The following is a 16,767-nucleotide window of genomic DNA, read 5'->3' as shown; positions in this document are numbered from 1 at the left end:
GAGAAAGGTATATAGTGTGACCCCTCCTTCCGTCCTGTATCTCTGAGAAAGGTATATAGTGTGACCCTCTCCTTCCATCCTCTATCTCTGAGATAGGTATATAGTGTGACCCCTACTTCCGTCCTGTATCTATGAGAAAGGTATATAGTGTGACCCCTCCTTCCATCCTGTATCTCTGAGAAAGGTACATAGTGTGACCCCTACTTCCATCCTGTATCTCTGAGAAAGGTATATAGTGTGACCCTCTCCTTCCATCCTGTATCTCTGAGAAAGATATACAGTAAGACCCTTTCTTCCGTCCTGAATCCCTGAGAAAGATATATAGTGTGACCCCCTACTTCCGTCCTGTATCTCTGAGAAAGGTATATAGTGTGACCCCTCCTTCCATCCTGTATCTCTGAGAAAGGTATATAGTGTGACCCTCTCCTTCCATCCTGTATCTCTGAGAAAGGTATATAGTGTGACCCCTACTTCCGTCCTGTATCTCTGAGAATGGTATATAGTGTGACCCTCTCCTTCCATCCTGTATCTCTGAGAAAGGTATATAGTGTGACCGTCTCCTTCCGTCCTGTATCTCTGAGAAAGGTATATAGTGTGACCATCTCCTTCCATCCTGTATCTCTGAGAAAGGTATATAGTGTGACCCCTCCTTCCGCCCTGTATCTCTGAGAAAGGTATATAGTGTGACACCTACTTCTGTCCTGTATCTATGAGAAAGGTATATAGTGTGACTCCTCCTTCCGCCCTGTATCTCTGAGAAAGGTTTATAGTGTGACCCTCTCCTTCCATCCTGTATCCCTGAGAAAGGTATATAGTGTGACCCCTCCTTCCGTCCTGTATCCCTGAGAAAGGTATATAGTGTGACCCCTACTTCTGTCCTGTATCTATGAGAAAGGTATATAGTGTGACCCCTACTTCCGTCCTGTATCTCTGAGAAAGGTATATAGTGTGACCCTCTCCTTCCATCCTGTATCTCTGAGAAAGGTATATAGTGTGACCCCTCCTTCCGCCCTGTATCTCTGAGAAAGGTATAAAGTGTGACCCCTACTTCCATCCTGTATCTATGAGAAAGGTATATAGTGTGACCCCTACTTCCGTCCTGTATCTCTGAGAAAGGTATATAGTGACCCCTCCTTCCATCCTGTATCCCTGAGAAAGGTATATACTGTGACCTATCCTTCCGTCCTGTATCTCTGAGAAAGGTATATAGTGTGACCCCTCCTTCCATCCTGTATCCCTGAGAAAGGTATATAGTGTGACGTCTCCTTCCGTCCTGTATCTCTGAGAAAGGTATATAGTGTGACCCCTACTTCTGTCCTGTATCTCTGAGAAAGGTATATAGTGTGACCCTCTCCTTCTATCCTGTATCTCAGAGAAAGGAATATAGTGTGACCCTCTCCTTCCATCCTGTATCCCTGAGAAAGGTATATAGTGTGACCCCTCCTTCTGTCCTGTATCTCTGAGAAAGGTATATAGTGTGACCCCTACTTCTGTCCTGTATCTATGAGAAAGGTATATAGTGTGACCCCTCCTTCCGCCCTGTATCTCTGAGAAAGGTATATAGTGTGACCCTCTCCTTCCATCCTGAATCCCTGAGAATGGTATATAGTGTGACCCCTCCTTCCATCCTGTATCCCTGAGAAAGGTATATAGTGTGACCCCTACTTCCGTCCTGTATCTCTGAGAAAGGTACATAGTGTGACCCTCTCCTTCCATCCTGTATCTCTGAGAAAGGTATATAGTGTGACCGTCTCCTTCCGTCCTGTATCTCTGAGAAAGGTATATAGTGTGACCATATCCTTCCATCCTGTATCTCTGAGAAAGGTATATAGTGTGACCCCTCCTTCCACCCTGTATCTCTGAGAAAGGTATATAGTGTGACACCTACTTCTGTCCTGTATCTATGAGAAAGGTATATAGTGTGACCCCTCCTTCCGCCCTGTATCTCTGAGAAAGGTTTATAGTGTGACCCTCTCCTTCCATCCTGTATCCCTGAGAAAGGTATATAGTGTGACCCCTCCTTCCGTCCTGTATCCCTGAGAAAGGTATATAGTGTGACCCCTACTTCCGTCCTGTATCTCTGAGAAAGGTATATAGTGTGACCGTCTCCTTCCGTCCTGTATCTCTGAGAAAGGTATATAGTGTGACCGTCTCCTTCCGTCCTGTATCTCTGAGAAAGGTAAATAGTGTGACCCCTCCTTCCGCCCTGTAGCTCTGAGAAAGATATATAGTGTGACACTCTCCTTCCATCCTGTATCTCTGAGAAAGGTATATAGTGTGACCCCTACTTCCGTCCTGTATCTCTGAGAAAGGTATATAGTGTGACCCCTCCTTCCATCCTGTATCTCTGAGAAAGGTATATAGTGTGACCCCTACTTCCATCCTGTATCTCTGAGAAAGGTATATAGTGTGACCCTCTCCTTCCATCCTGTATCTCTGAGAAAGATATACAGTATGACCCTTACTTCCGTCCTGTATCCCTGAGAAAGATATATAGTGTGACCCCCTACTTCCGTCCTGTATCTCTGAGAAAGGTATATAGTGTGACCCCTCCTTCCATCCTGTATCTCTGAGAAAGGTATATAGTGTGACCCTCTCCTTCCATCCTGTATCTCTGAGAAAGGTATATAGTGTGACCCCTACTTCCGTCCTGTATCTCTGAGAAAGGTATATAGTGTGACCCTCTCCTTCCATCCTGTATCTCTGAGAAAGGTATATAGTGTGACCCTCTCCTTCCGTCCTGTATCCCTGAGAAAGGTATATAGTGTGACCCTTCCTTCTGTCCTGTATCCCTGAGAAAGGTATATAGTGTGACCCCTCCTTCCATCCTGCATCACTGAGAAAGGTCTATAGTGTGAGCCCTCCTTCCGCCCTGTATCTCTGAGAAAGGTATATAGTGTGACCCCTCCTTCCGCCCTGTATCTCTGAGAAAGGTATATAGTGTGACCCCTACTTCCGTCCTGTATCTCTGAGAAAGGTATATAGTGTGACCCCTCCTTCTGTCCTGTATCTCTGAGAAAGGTATATAGTGTGACCCCTACTTCTGTCCTGTATCTCTGAGAAATGTATATAGTGTGACCCCTACTTCTGTCCTGTATCTATGAGAAAGGTATATAGTGTGACCCCTCCTTCCGCCCTGTATCTCTGAGAAAGGTATAAAGTGTGACCCCTACTTCCATCCTGTATCTGTGAGAAAGGTATATAGTGTGACCCCTACTTCCGTCCTGTATCTCTGAGAAAGGTATATAGTGACCCCTCCTTCCATCCTGTATCCCTGAGAAAGGTATATACTGTGACCTATCCTTCCGTCCTGTATCTCTGAGAAAGGTATATAGTGTGACCCCTCCTTCCATCCTGTATCCCTGAGAAAGGTATATAGTGTGACGTCTCCTTCCGTCCTGTATCTCTGAGAAAGGTATATAGTGTGACCCTCTCCTTCCATCCTGTATCTCTGAGAAAGGTATATAGTGTGACCCCTACTTCTGTCCTGTATCTCTGAGAAAGGTATATAGTGTGACCCTCTCCTTCCATCCTGTATCTCAGAGAAAGGTATATAGTGTGACCCTCTCCTTCCGTCCTGTATCCCTGAGAAAGGTATATAGTGTGACCCCTCCTTCTGTCCTGTATCTCTGAGAAAGATATACAGTATGACCCTTACTTCCGTCCTGTATCCCTGAGAAAGATATATAGTGTGACCCCCTACTTCCGTCCTGTATCTCTGAGAAAGGTATATAGTGTGACCCCTCCTTCCATCCTGTATCTCTGAGAAAGGTATATAGTGTGACCCTCTCCTTCCATCCTGTATCTCTGAGAAAGGTATATAGTGTGACCCCTACTTCTGTCCTGTATCTCTGAGAAAGGTATATAGTGTGACCCTCTCCTTCCATCCTGTATCTCAGAGAAAGGTATATAGTGTGACCCCTACTTCCATCCTGTATCTCTGAGAAAGGTATATAGTGTGACCCTCTCCTTCCATCCTGTATCTCTGAGAAAGATATACAGTATGACCCTTACTTCCGTCCTGTATCCCTGAGAAAGATATATAGTGTGACCCCCTACTTCCGTCCTGTATCTCTGAGAAAGGTATATAGTGTGACCCCTCCTTCCATCCTGTATCTCTGAGAAAGGTATATAGTGTGACCCTCTCCTTCCATCCTGTATCTCTGAGAAAGGTATATAGTGTGACCCCTACTTCCGTCCTGTATCTCTGAGAAAGGTATATAGTGTGACCCTCTCCTTCCATCCTGTATCTCTGAGAAAGGTATATAGTGTGACCCTCTCCTTCCGTCCTGTATCCCTGAGAAAGGTATATAGTGTGACCCCTCCTTCTGTCCTGTATCTCTGAGAAAGGTATACAGTGTGACCCCTACTTCTGTCCTGTATCTCTGAGAAAGGTATATAGTGTGACCCCTCCTTCCATCCTGTATCCCTGAGAAAGGTATATAGTGTGACGTCTCCTTCCGTCCTGTATCTCTGAGAAAGGTATATAGTGTGACCCTCTCCTTCCATCCTGTATCTCTGAGAAAGGTATATAGTGTGACCCCTACTTCTGTCCTGTATCTCTGAGAAAGGTATATAGTGTGACCCTCTCCTTCCATCCTGTATCTCAGAGAAAGGTATATAGTGTGACCCTCTCCTTCCGTCCTGTATCCCTGAGAAAGGTATATAGTGTGACCCCTCCTTCTGTCCTGTATCTCTGAGAAAGGTATATAGTGTGACCCCTACTTCTGTCCTGTATCTATGAGAAAGGTATATAGTGTGACCCCTCCTTCCGCCCTGTATCTCTGAGAAAGGTATATAGTGTGACCCTCTCCTTCCATCCTGTATCCCTGAGAATGGTATATAGTGTGACCCCTCCTTCCGTCCTGTATCCCTGAGAAAGGTATATAGTGTGACCCCTACTTCCGTACTGTATCTCTGAGAAAGGTATATAGTGTGACCATCTCCTTCCGTCCTGTATCTCTGAGAAAGGTATATAGTGTGACCCCTCCTTCCGCCCTGTATCTCTGAGAAAGGTATATAGTGTGACCCCTCCTTCCGCCCTGTATCTCTGAGAAAGGTATATAGTGTGACCCCTCCTTCCATCCTGTATCTCTGAGAAAGGTATATAGTGTGACCCCTCCTTCCGCCCTGTATCTCTGAGAAAGGTATATAGTGTGACCCCTCCTTCCATCCTGTATCTCTGAGAAAGGTATATAGTGTGACCCTCTCCTTCCATCCTGTATCTCTGAGAAAGGTATATACTGTGACCTATCCTTCCGTCCTGTATCTCTGAGAAGAGAAACCGAAAGATTGCATAAGAAAAGAGGTGTTTTAAACCTCTAGGATGGGGGCAGGCATGTATGCAAATTACTTGTGGGAGTTAGCCTATGGCAAGCAGGGGCGGGTTTGTAACAGGAACATTATATAGTGGGATAAAAGTGTGGGCCAAAGCCTCTTTGTTCCAGATTCCTCCAGGACAGGGAAGTGCATTTTGTCAGTTGTCATTTTCCTTAATAAAACTCTCTTAGTGCTTCTCCTTCTTCTCCTCTTCTCTCCTCCTTTTCCTTATTGTATTTAGTCTCTTTTCATTTACTTCATATCATTGCTTTTACTTTTCCTTTCTGTCCTCAATCACTGTCTTTTCTGATTTCTTGTTCTGTTGGGGGTGGGTGTAGCTATGTCCTGCCTAGTAATGAGCCTCCCCAGACCCTGGTCCCTGGCTCCACAGTGCCCCCATGTTATTAGGAGCTGCAGGTGTGGTTCCCCTATTGATAGTTCTATCCCCCCTCAGGCTGCAGCAGCTTTGTGGAAGGTGTGCCAGTGCGGGGGAGGGGTGCTTCCCTTTAGTCCTTAATGCCCCTGGTCAATATCATCTTTGTGGCTGCAATGGCCAGCACCATAGGCAAATGCAGGAGGGGTTTATGAGTGCCTTGCCTGAACCCCCCCCCCCCCCCCTCAGCCCACACCATGATGACTACAATAGAAATAGCATATAATACTAAAGTTGCGTGTTTTTTAGGATCCCCTCAGTGTCACAAATGAAATAACTAGCACTACAGTCCCTGTTGATCTTTTAAATGTGTCAGCCAGTAGAAAAAGTTAAAAAGCCAGTAATGAATATTGTTGTGCACCAACTAGATCTGGAAAACATGCACTGTACGGGGTGCACTGATATGGACCACCTATTGGATCAATTATTAATACTGGATAATACACCATCCAGTACATAAGGGGACCAATCTGTGCATCTATGTCCAGGACAGAGCATGGTTTCTTTTTCTGCCCTCTCCCAGATTCCCCAACTTGCTCATATGATCTGTAAAGGAGCCGGCACATGAAATAAAAAGATTCAGCTCAGACAGGATGGCTCTACTTCTACATATAATTACTTACTGTGTTTGCTGGTCCTGTATATGCCAGAATTATATCATTCAGTACATTCGTATGATGTATTTTATAGATGGTCTAAGTGCTGATTATGCCCTCTTAATGGTAGAAAACAGTTGCAGCAAACAGTGTCAGTATTATGCTGGTCATTGAGGTATCATTGGGGGAATAGAATGCTTTAGTGATGCGTTATATGACAGTAAGGGGTAATGGCTTTGACACTGCTTTATTTATCTATAGCACCTAAGATCTAGCTTTTATCTCCTTTGAATCATTATTATCAGCCAATAGAGGAGATTGTATTATATACTGTATTCTGAGCATTTAACTTACAAAATAGACAGAATACATGTGCTACAGTGAATTTCTACAGGGTGCACAGCTTATTATTGCAATCACTGCCCCAAGCAGCTATCACCGGGAAGCTCCATTCTCAGCTATGCTCCTACTTCCACAAATATACATTGCTGGAGGTCACGCAGCCTTCGCGTCCTGCCTATGAGGGGTACAACGCGTGCAAAGCAGCTAGTTCAGTTCGTCAGGGCTAACAGCAGGCGTCTGGGGAAAATGCTTCGCCTTTAATAATTCCACATTAAAATGTCGTTTTCGTCACCTCTGCTTGCGATGTGGTGGCAATCACCCAGTTGCCAAGTGTTTCAAGGGGGGTGCCCAGCAGCAGCCTGCACAGCCAGCAAAAGGCACAAGTGCTAAGTAAAGTTCCATCCCCTGTCCGTGTCACAGCGATAGCAAAATGGTTGAGTTGGTACCCGGTTCTGCAGGACGCAGAATTTTCGTTAAAAGGCTTCAGTTTTGGTTTTCGTTTACCTATTTGCAGGGATGTCGACACATATTCGCCTAGAAATTTGAAGTCTGCCTTTGAATTGCCTCACATTCTTAGGGAAAAAGTGGCTGGCGAGGTTAGCGCAGGCGCATTGCTGGGCCTTTTGCAGAACCCCCATTAGGGATCTTGTGAATTCCCCGGTGGGAGTGGTTCCCAAGAAAATTCCAGGAAAATAAGGGCTCATGCAACATCTGTCTTATCCGCCAGGCTCGTCAGTAAATTATGCCATACCAGTTGAGGTTTCCTCGGTGGTGTACCAGTCTTTTGACGATGCTTTGGACGTCATTAGGTGTTATGGTCCGGGCGCACTGATGGCTAAGATAGATGTTGAGTCAGCTTTTCGTCTACTTCCTTTGCACCCAGAGTCATTCCAGTTTATGGGTTTTTAGCTTGGACAACGGATATTGCATAGACAAATGCTTGCCTATGGGGTGTTCTGTGTCCTGTGCGTTTTTCGAGCATTTTAGCACCTTCCTACACTGGTGCGCGGAATTTATTTATTTAATTTTTGCGGTAGTCATGGAATAGCCCACTATCTCGATGACTTTCTGTGTGTCGGCCCTTCCGGTTCAGGCAGATGCAGTTATCTTTTGTTTTCTTTACGAGCGCTGTTTTTTCATTTGGAGTTCCCGTTGCTGTGGACAAAACGGAGGGCCCTTCCCTTGTCATTCCTGGGTATCGAGATCTGTACCTCGGTGGGTTCTTGTCGCATTCCTCTCGATAAGCCTGTCAAGTAATGCCATAGCGGAATGCACGGCTTCCAGTAGAATTACCCTGCGGCAGGCGCAATCCCTCCTGGGCCTGTAAAGTAATTCCAATGGGCAGAGCTTTTTCACGTAAATTGGAAAGGGCCACGGCTGGTGTCACTAACCGAGACATTTGCTACGTTTATCCTCAGAGATTAAGCAGGACCTCTCTGTCTGGGTCTCGTTTCTTCGGGATTTTAATGGCGTTCGGTTGTGGATGTCTCCAGCCGCTGACAATTTGCAGCTGCAGCTGTTCACCGACGCAGCAGGCACCACGGGGTTCGGATGTTACCTTGATGGCTCCTGGTGCGTTGGCCGTTGGCTGGAAGAATGGGTGGGAAAGGGTTTGACTAAGGACTTACTCCTTCTCAAACTCTTTCCCATAATGGTTTCCTTGGAAATCTGGGGGGAATGGTTACGCAATCGCAGCATCATTATCAGGTGTGACAACCTGGGCATGGTCCATGCGATACAATCAGCAACATGCGGCTTCCCTGCTGGTTTTGCGCTTGCTAGCGCAGCTGTGCTCACATGTTTGCGCTGTAACATCATGTTTAAGGCAAGACACGTTCCTGGGGTGGAGAATGAGATAGACGATGCGTTATCACGTTTCCAGTGGGCTAGGTCCCGATCTGTGGCCCCTGGTGCTGACGTTGTGCTTTGCCCCTCTTATGTTTGGCAGGTGATCGAGCCGGCATGGAGGGCTAAGCAGAACAGTCTTTAGTCCCCTCCACGTTGCGAGCATATTGGCAGGCATGGAATGAATGGGAAGATTATTCCCGTAGCAGCAAACAGGCAGGTAAGAGTCAGCATCGTTCGATGCTTTCTTTTATTTGGAGTCTCCGTTTGGCTGGCAGATCCAGGGCTTCTGTTGCGCGCTCTTTGGGGGGCATTGCATTTTATTGTAAATTGAAGGGCCAACCTGACTTTACTAAAAGTTTTCTGATAGTGAAGGCTTTAAAGGGTTGGGCACGGGTCTCCCGGCCAGTAGCTGACCGTAGGAGACCTGTGGATGCTCATCTGCTTCCGGCAGTATTAGGGGCGGTTCTCGGAGTGGCTCTTACTGCGTATGAGGCGGTCCTGATTCAAGTGGTGTTTTCGGAGGCTTTTCACGGCACCTTGAGGGTATCGGAGCTGGTGGCATCATCCAAATGGGTTGATGCCGCCATGCTCCTCTCGGATATCCTGGTCAGTGAGAGGTCTGTTCTCTGTAGGATTCGGCAGTCGAAGACCGACCAGACTGGTAGGGGTAGGTGGATCTCGTTGGGTCCATCTAGGGACGAACAGATCTGCCCCGTGGCACTAGCTATGCGGTATGAGTTATTGCGGCCGGATGTTCCTGGTTCATGACTCATGCATATGGACAGGACTCCGCTTACCAAATACCAGTTTGGTTGGTTTTTGAAGAGGTGTGTATCAGTTTTAGGCCTCCCGCCTCAAGATTTTGGTACACACTCGTTTCTGATCGGAGCCGCAACTTCGGCGGCAGCTGCGGGTTTCTCGGCATCAGAAATTAAGGCCCTAGGACATTGGAAATCGGATAGTTATAAAGGTTACATTCGACCTAGGCATGAAGGCCCTTTGTTTAAAGTCATTTCACAGTCTGTTCCGGTTACGTTTATATTTTATGCTTGCCTGGTTTTTGTCTTGTCTCATGTACTGTCCTGTCTTGTCTGTTACCCCTGTCCGTCCTACTCGGGATTAGCTACTCGCCATTGCTGGCAATGGGAGTCTTGAGGGATTTTACAATTTTTACCTGAACTGACGGATTCAATTCGGCTATTCTCAATCATTTAATTAGGCCATAGTCCATCCCTCAGCAGGTTTTTATTTTACCTCTTGCCGAGTTCACCTGTTTTTTCCCAATTCCCCCCCACCCATTCTTCCCCTTTGTGTCTTCTGTTTGTCTCAGCCACTTCAAATAGTAAAGTCGGCGACCAATAGAAAATTTTTCTTTTTGGCAGATACTCACTTATGTTCTATCAGATCCCACTAATACACCATAAAATTTTATTGTTTTATGACAATTACTAATTTTTTATTTACTGCTTTCCTCCACCTTTAGGATTGCTCTTTGACACGCAGGACATTTGGGTTATAGGCCACTCATATATTTTCTGGGCTGCTAGGTTTGAGTTCAGATCAAGCTCCAATTTTTGAATATTCAGCTAGGGTCCGTTGGATAGGTTCCAGAGGTATGAGATGGCATTCCTTTTGTCCTAAACTGTTAGAGTATGCAAGGCTTTTTGGTAGGCCACGTATTTTGGTGGCTTATTTAGGAGGCAACGACTTAGGGCAGAGGTCCACTGTAGAATTACGAGTTGATATTGTCAACGATTTGGCGAGGGTGCTATTGGCCTGGCCCTTGTGTAAATTAATTTGGTCTTGCATTGTACCTCGACAGGTCTGGCGTGGGGTTAGGAGTTTTCCTACTAATGACGAAGCTAGGAAGAAACTTAATTTCGCAGTTGCCAAATTTGTGATGGCCAATTATGGCCGTTTCATTTACCATAATAACATTCAATTTCGATTTAGTTATATGTATAGACCTGATGGAGTTCATTTAACAGAGGAGGGTGTGTCATTGTTTATTGGGGATCTTTTTGAGGAGTTGGCGTTATTGGGGTAGTACTTGGTATGGTGGCGGTGCGGCGGTTCTATAAGCTGAACCTTGCTGTGGCGGGAAAGAACGGCAGGTCGCCAGTCCGGGTGCAATTATGATTTAAGGGCGCTCCCTTCGTTGACTGGTAGTTGGCTGTACCAACCTAACGGGGGGCAGTATCACCACCTAAACGGGTGGGAAGTCAAGATGGGGGTGAGCGTTACCTTTTGTTGATGATATGAGTTACATGGTTATGTGTATGCACTCTGGGCGATCTACGCCTGCTATGCCTTTTGTTGTTTGTGTGTGGGCATAGCAGATCTGGCTGATTTCTGGCCGTCCTTTCTTTGCCACCATACATCCTTAAATAAATAATAATTATTATTGCTCCAATAAATCGCCATCAAGTTATCTGCCAAATCCACGTCTCAGTGTCTTTATTTTATGTTAGTATGATAAGTGGTTTGCACACATGACAACACCTCATCGATAGAAGGTTTAGAGAAACCGAAAGATTGCATAAGAAAAGAGGTGTTTTAAACCTCTAGGATGGGGGCAGGCATGTATGCAAATTACTTGTGGGAGTTAGCCTATGGCAAGCAGGGGCAGGTTTGTAACAGGAACATTATTTAGTGGGATAAAAGTGTGGGCCAAAGCCTCTTTGTTCCAGATTCCCCACCCTCCCTCCCCTATAAATTTTGGTATGTTGTGGGTTTGGTTTTGGGTGGCGGGAAAGAACGGCAGGTCGCCAGTCCGGGTGCAATTATGATTTAAGGGCGCTCCCTTCGTTGACTGGTAGTTGGCTGTACCAACCTAACGGGGGGCAGTATCACCACCTAAACGGGTGGGAAGTCAAGATGGGGGTGAGCGTTACCTTTTGTTGATGATATGAGTTACATGGTTATGTGTATGCACTCTGGGCGATCTACGCCTGCTATGCCTTTTGTTGTTTGTGTGTGGGCATAGCAGATCTGGCTGATTTCTGGCCGTCCTTTCTTTGCCACCATACATCCTTAAATAAATAATAATTATTATTGCTCCAATAAATCGCCATCAAGTTATCTGCCAAATCCACGTCTCAGTGTCTTTATTTTATGTTAGTATGATAAGTGGTTTGCACACATGACAACACCTCATCCGATAGAAGGTTTAAGGTATATAGTGTGACCCTCTCCTTCCATCCTGTATCCCTGAGAAAGGTATATAGTGTGACGTCTCCTTCCGTCCTGTATCTCTGAGAAAGGTATATAGTGTGACCCTCTCCTTCCATCCTGTATCGCTGAGAAAGGTATATAGTGTGACCCCTCCTTCCATCCTGTATCTCTGAGAAAGGTATATAGTGTGACCCCTCCTTCCATCCTGTATCTCTGAGAAAGGTATATAGTGTGACCCCTACTTCCATCCTGTATCTCTGAGAAAGGTATATAGTGTGACCCCTACTTCCATCCTGTATCTCTGAGAAAGGTATATAGTGTGACCCTCTCCTTCCATCCTGAATCTCTGAGAAAGATATACAGTATGACCCTTACTTCCGTCCTGTATCCATGAGAAAGATATATAGTGTGACCCCCTATTTCCGTCCTGTATCTCTGAGAAAGGTATATAGTGTGACCCCTCCTTCCATCCTGTATCTCTGAGAAAGATATATAGTGTGACCCCTACTTCCGTCCTGTATCTCTGAGAAAGGTATATAGTGTGACCCTCTCCTTCCATCCTGTATCGCTGAGAAAGGTATATAGTGTGACCTCTCCTTCCGTCCTGTATCTCTGAGAAAGGTATATAGTGTGACCCCTACTTCCATCCTGTATCTCTGAGAAAGGTATATAGTGTGACCCCTCCTTCCATCCTGTATCGCTGAGAAAGGTATATAGTGTGACCCCTCCTTCCGCCCTGTATCTCTGAGAAAGGTATATAGTGTGACCCTCTCCTTCCATCCTGTATCTCTGAGAAAGGTATATAGTGTGACCCTCTCCTTCCATCCTGTATCTCTGAGAAAGGTATATAGTGTGACCCTCTCCTTCCATCCTGTATCCCTGAGAAAGGTATATAGTGTGACCCCTCCTTCCATCCTGTATCTCTGAGAAAGGTATATAGTGTGACACTCTCCTTCCATCCTGTATCTCTGAGAAAGGTATATAGTGTGACCCCTACTTCCGTCCTGTATCTCTGAGAAAGGTATATAGTGTGACCCCTCCTTCTGTCCTGTATCTCTGAGAAAGGTATATAGTGTGACCCCTACTTCTGTCCTGTATCTCTGAGAAATGTATATAGTGTGACCCCTACTTCTGTCCTGTATCTATGAGAAAGGTATATAGTGTGACCCCTCCTTCCGCCCTGTATCTCTGAGAAAGGTATAAAGTGTGACCCCTACTTCCATCCTGTATCTGTGAGAAAGGTATATAGTGTGACCCCTACTTCCGTCCTGTATCTCTGAGAAAGGTATATAGTGACCCCTCCTTCCATCCTGTATCCCTGAGAAAGGTATATACTGTGACCTATCCTTCCGTCCTGTATCTCTGAGAAAGGTATATAGTGTGACCCCTCCTTCCATCCTGTATCCCTGAGAAAGGTATATAGTGTGACGTCTCCTTCCGTCCTGTATCTCTGAGAAAGGTATATAGTGTGACCCTCTCCTTCCATCCTGTATCTCTGAGAAAGGTATATAGTGTGACCCCTACTTCTGTCCTGTATCTCTGAGAAAGGTATATAGTGTGACCCTCTCCTTCCATCCTGTATCTCAGAGAAAGGTATATAGTGTGACCCTCTCCTTCCGTCCTGTATCCCTGAGAAAGGTATATAGTGTGACCCCTCCTTCTGTCCTGTATCTCTGAGAAAGATATACAGTATGACCCTTACTTCCGTCCTGTATCCCTGAGAAAGATATATAGTGTGACCCCCTACTTCCGTCCTGTATCTCTGAGAAAGGTATATAGTGTGACCCCTCCTTCCATCCTGTATCTCTGAGAAAGGTATATAGTGTGACCCTCTCCTTCCATCCTGTATCTCTGAGAAAGGTATATAGTGTGACCCCTACTTCTGTCCTGTATCTCTGAGAAAGGTATATAGTGTGACCCTCTCCTTCCATCCTGTATCTCAGAGAAAGGTATATAGTGTGACCCCTACTTCCATCCTGTATCTCTGAGAAAGGTATATAGTGTGACCCTCTCCTTCCATCCTGTATCTCTGAGAAAGATATACAGTATGACCCTTACTTCCGTCCTGTATCCCTGAGAAAGATATATAGTGTGACCCCCTACTTCCGTCCTGTATCTCTGAGAAAGGTATATAGTGTGACCCCTCCTTCCATCCTGTATCTCTGAAAAAGGTATATAGTGTGACCCTCTCCTTCCATCCTGTATCTCTGAGAAAGGTATATAGTGTGACCCCTACTTCCGTCCTGTGTCTCTGAGAAAGGTATATAGTGTGACCCTCTCCTTCCATCCTGTATCTCTGAGAAAGGTATATAGTGTGACCCTCTCCTTCCGTCCTGTATCCCTGAGAAAGGTATATAGTGTGACCCCTCCTTCTGTCCTGTATCTCTGAGAAAGGTATACAGTGTGACCCCTACTTCTGTCCTGTATCTCTGAGAAAGGTATATAGTGTGACCCCTCCTTCCATCCTGTATCCCTGAGAAAGGTATATAGTGTGACGTCTCCTTCCGTCCTGTATCTCTGAGAAAGGTATATAGTGTGACCCTCTCCTTCCATCCTGTATCTCTGAGAAAGGTATATAGTGTGACCCCTACTTCTGTCCTGTATCTCTGAGAAAGGTATATAGTGTGACCCTCTCCTTCCATCCTGTATCTCAGAGAAAGGTATATAGTGTGACCCTCTCCTTCCGTCCTGTATCCCTGAGAAAGGTATATAGTGTGACCCCTCCTTCTGTCCTGTATCTCTGAGAAAGGTATATAGTGTGACCCCTACTTCTGTCCTGTATCTATGAGAAAGGTATATAGTGTGACCCCTCCTTCCGCCCTGTATCTCTGAGAAAGGTATATAGTGTGACCCTCTCCTTCCATCCTGTATCCCTGAGAATGGTATATAGTGTGACCCCTCCTTCCGTCCTGTATCTCTGAGAAAGGTATATAGTGTGACCATCTCCTTCCGTCCTGTATCTCTGAGAAAGGTATATAGTGTGACCCCTCCTTCCGCCCTGTATCTCTGAGAAAGGTATATAGTGTGACCCCTCCTTCCGCCCTGTATCTCTGAGAAAGGTATATAGTGTGACCCCTCCTTCCATCCTGTATCTCTGAGAAAGGTATATAGTGTGACCCCTACTTCTGTCCTGTATCTCTGAGAAAGGTATATAGTGTGACCCTCTCCTTCCATCCTGTATCTCAGAGAAAGGTATATAGTGTGACCCTCTCCTTCCATCCTGTATCTCTGAGAAAGGTATATAGTGTGACCCCTACTTCTGTCCTGTATCTCTGAGAAAGGTATATAGTGTGACCCTCTCCTTCCGCCCTGTATCTCTGAGAAAGGTATATAGTGTGACCCCTCCTTCCATCCTGTATCTCTGAGAAAGGTATATAGTGTGACCCCTACTTCTGTCCTGTATCTCTGAGAAAGGTATATAGTGTGACCCTCTCCTTCCATCCTGTATCTCAGAGAAAGGTATATAGTGTGACCCTCTCCTTCCGTCCTGTATCCCTGAGAAAGGTATATAGTGTGACCCCTCCTTCTGTCCTGTATCTCTGAGAAAGGTATATAGTGTGACCCCTACTTCTGTCCTGTATCTATGAGAAAGGTATATAGTGTGACCCCTCCTTCCGCCCTGTATCTCTGAGAAAGGTATATAGTGTGACCCTCTCCTTCCATCCTGTATCCCTGAGAAAGGTATATAGTGTGACCCCTACTTCCGTACTGTATCTCTGAGAAAGGTATATAGTGTGACCATCTCCTTCCGTCCTGTATCTCTGAGAAAGGTATATAGTGTGACCCCTCCTTCCGCCCTGTATCTCTGAGAAAGGTATATAGTGTGACCCCTCCTTCCGCCCTGTATCTCTGAGAAAGGTATATAGTGTGACCCCTCCTTCCATCCTGTATCTCTGAGAAAGGTATATAGTGTGACCCCTCCTTCCGCCCTGTATCTCTGAGAAAGGTATATAGTGTGACCCCTCCTTCCATCCTGTATCTCTGAGAAAGGTATATAGTGTGACCCTCTCCTTCCATCCTGTATCTCTGAGAAAGGTATATACTGTGACCTATCCTTCCGTCCTGTATCTCTGAGAAGAGAAACCGAAAGATTGCATAAGAAAAGAGGTGTTTTAAACCTCTAGGATGGGGGCAGGCATGTATGCAAATTACTTGTGGGAGTTAGCCTATGGCAAGCAGGGGCGGGTTTGTAACAGGAACATTATATAGTGGGATAAAAGTGTGGGCCAAAGCCTCTTTGTTCCAGATTCCTCCAGGACAGGGAAGTGCATTTTGTCAGTTGTCATTTTCCTTAATAAAACTCTCTTAGTGCTTCTCCTTCTTCTCCTCTTCTCTCCTCCTTTTCCTTATTGTATTTAGTCTCTTTTCATTTACTTCATATCATTGCTTTTACTTTTCCTTTCTGTCCTCAATCACTGTCTTTTCTGATTTCTTGTTCTGTTGGGGGTGGGTGTAGCTATGTCCTGCCTAGTAATGAGCCTCCCCAGACCCTGGTCCCTGGCTCCACAGTGCCCCCATGTTATTAGGAGCTGCAGGTGTGGTTCCCCTATTGATAGTTCTATCCCCCCTCAGGCTGCAGCAGCTTTGTGGAAGGTGTGCCAGTGCGGGGGAGGGGTGCTTCCCTTTAGTCCTTAATGCCCCTGGTCAATATCATCTTTGTGGCTGCAATGGCCAGCACCATAGGCAAATGCAGGAGGGGTTTATGAGTGCCTTGCCTGAACCCCCCCCCCCTCAGCCCACACCATGATGACTACAATAGAAATAGCATATAATACTAAAGTTGCGTGTTTTTTAGGATCCCCTCAGTGTCACAAATGAAATAACTAGCACTACAGTCCCTGTTGATCTTTTAAATGTGTCAGCCAGTAGAAAAAGTTAAAAAGCCAGTAATGAATATTGTTGTGCACCAACTAGATCTGGAAAACATGCACTGTACGGGGTGCACTGATATGGACCACCTATTGGATCAATTATTAATACTGGATAATACACCATCCAGTACATAAGGGGACCAATCTGTGCATCTATGTCCAGGACAGAGCATGGTTTCTTTTT

Source organism: Taudactylus pleione, unplaced genomic scaffold (assembly GCF_031769625.1).
Source record: "Taudactylus pleione unplaced genomic scaffold, aTauple2 ptg000184l, whole genome shotgun sequence".
Classification (NCBI taxonomy): Eukaryota; Metazoa; Chordata; class Amphibia; order Anura; family Myobatrachidae; genus Taudactylus; species Taudactylus pleione.
This window is presented reverse-complemented; position numbering follows the sequence as displayed.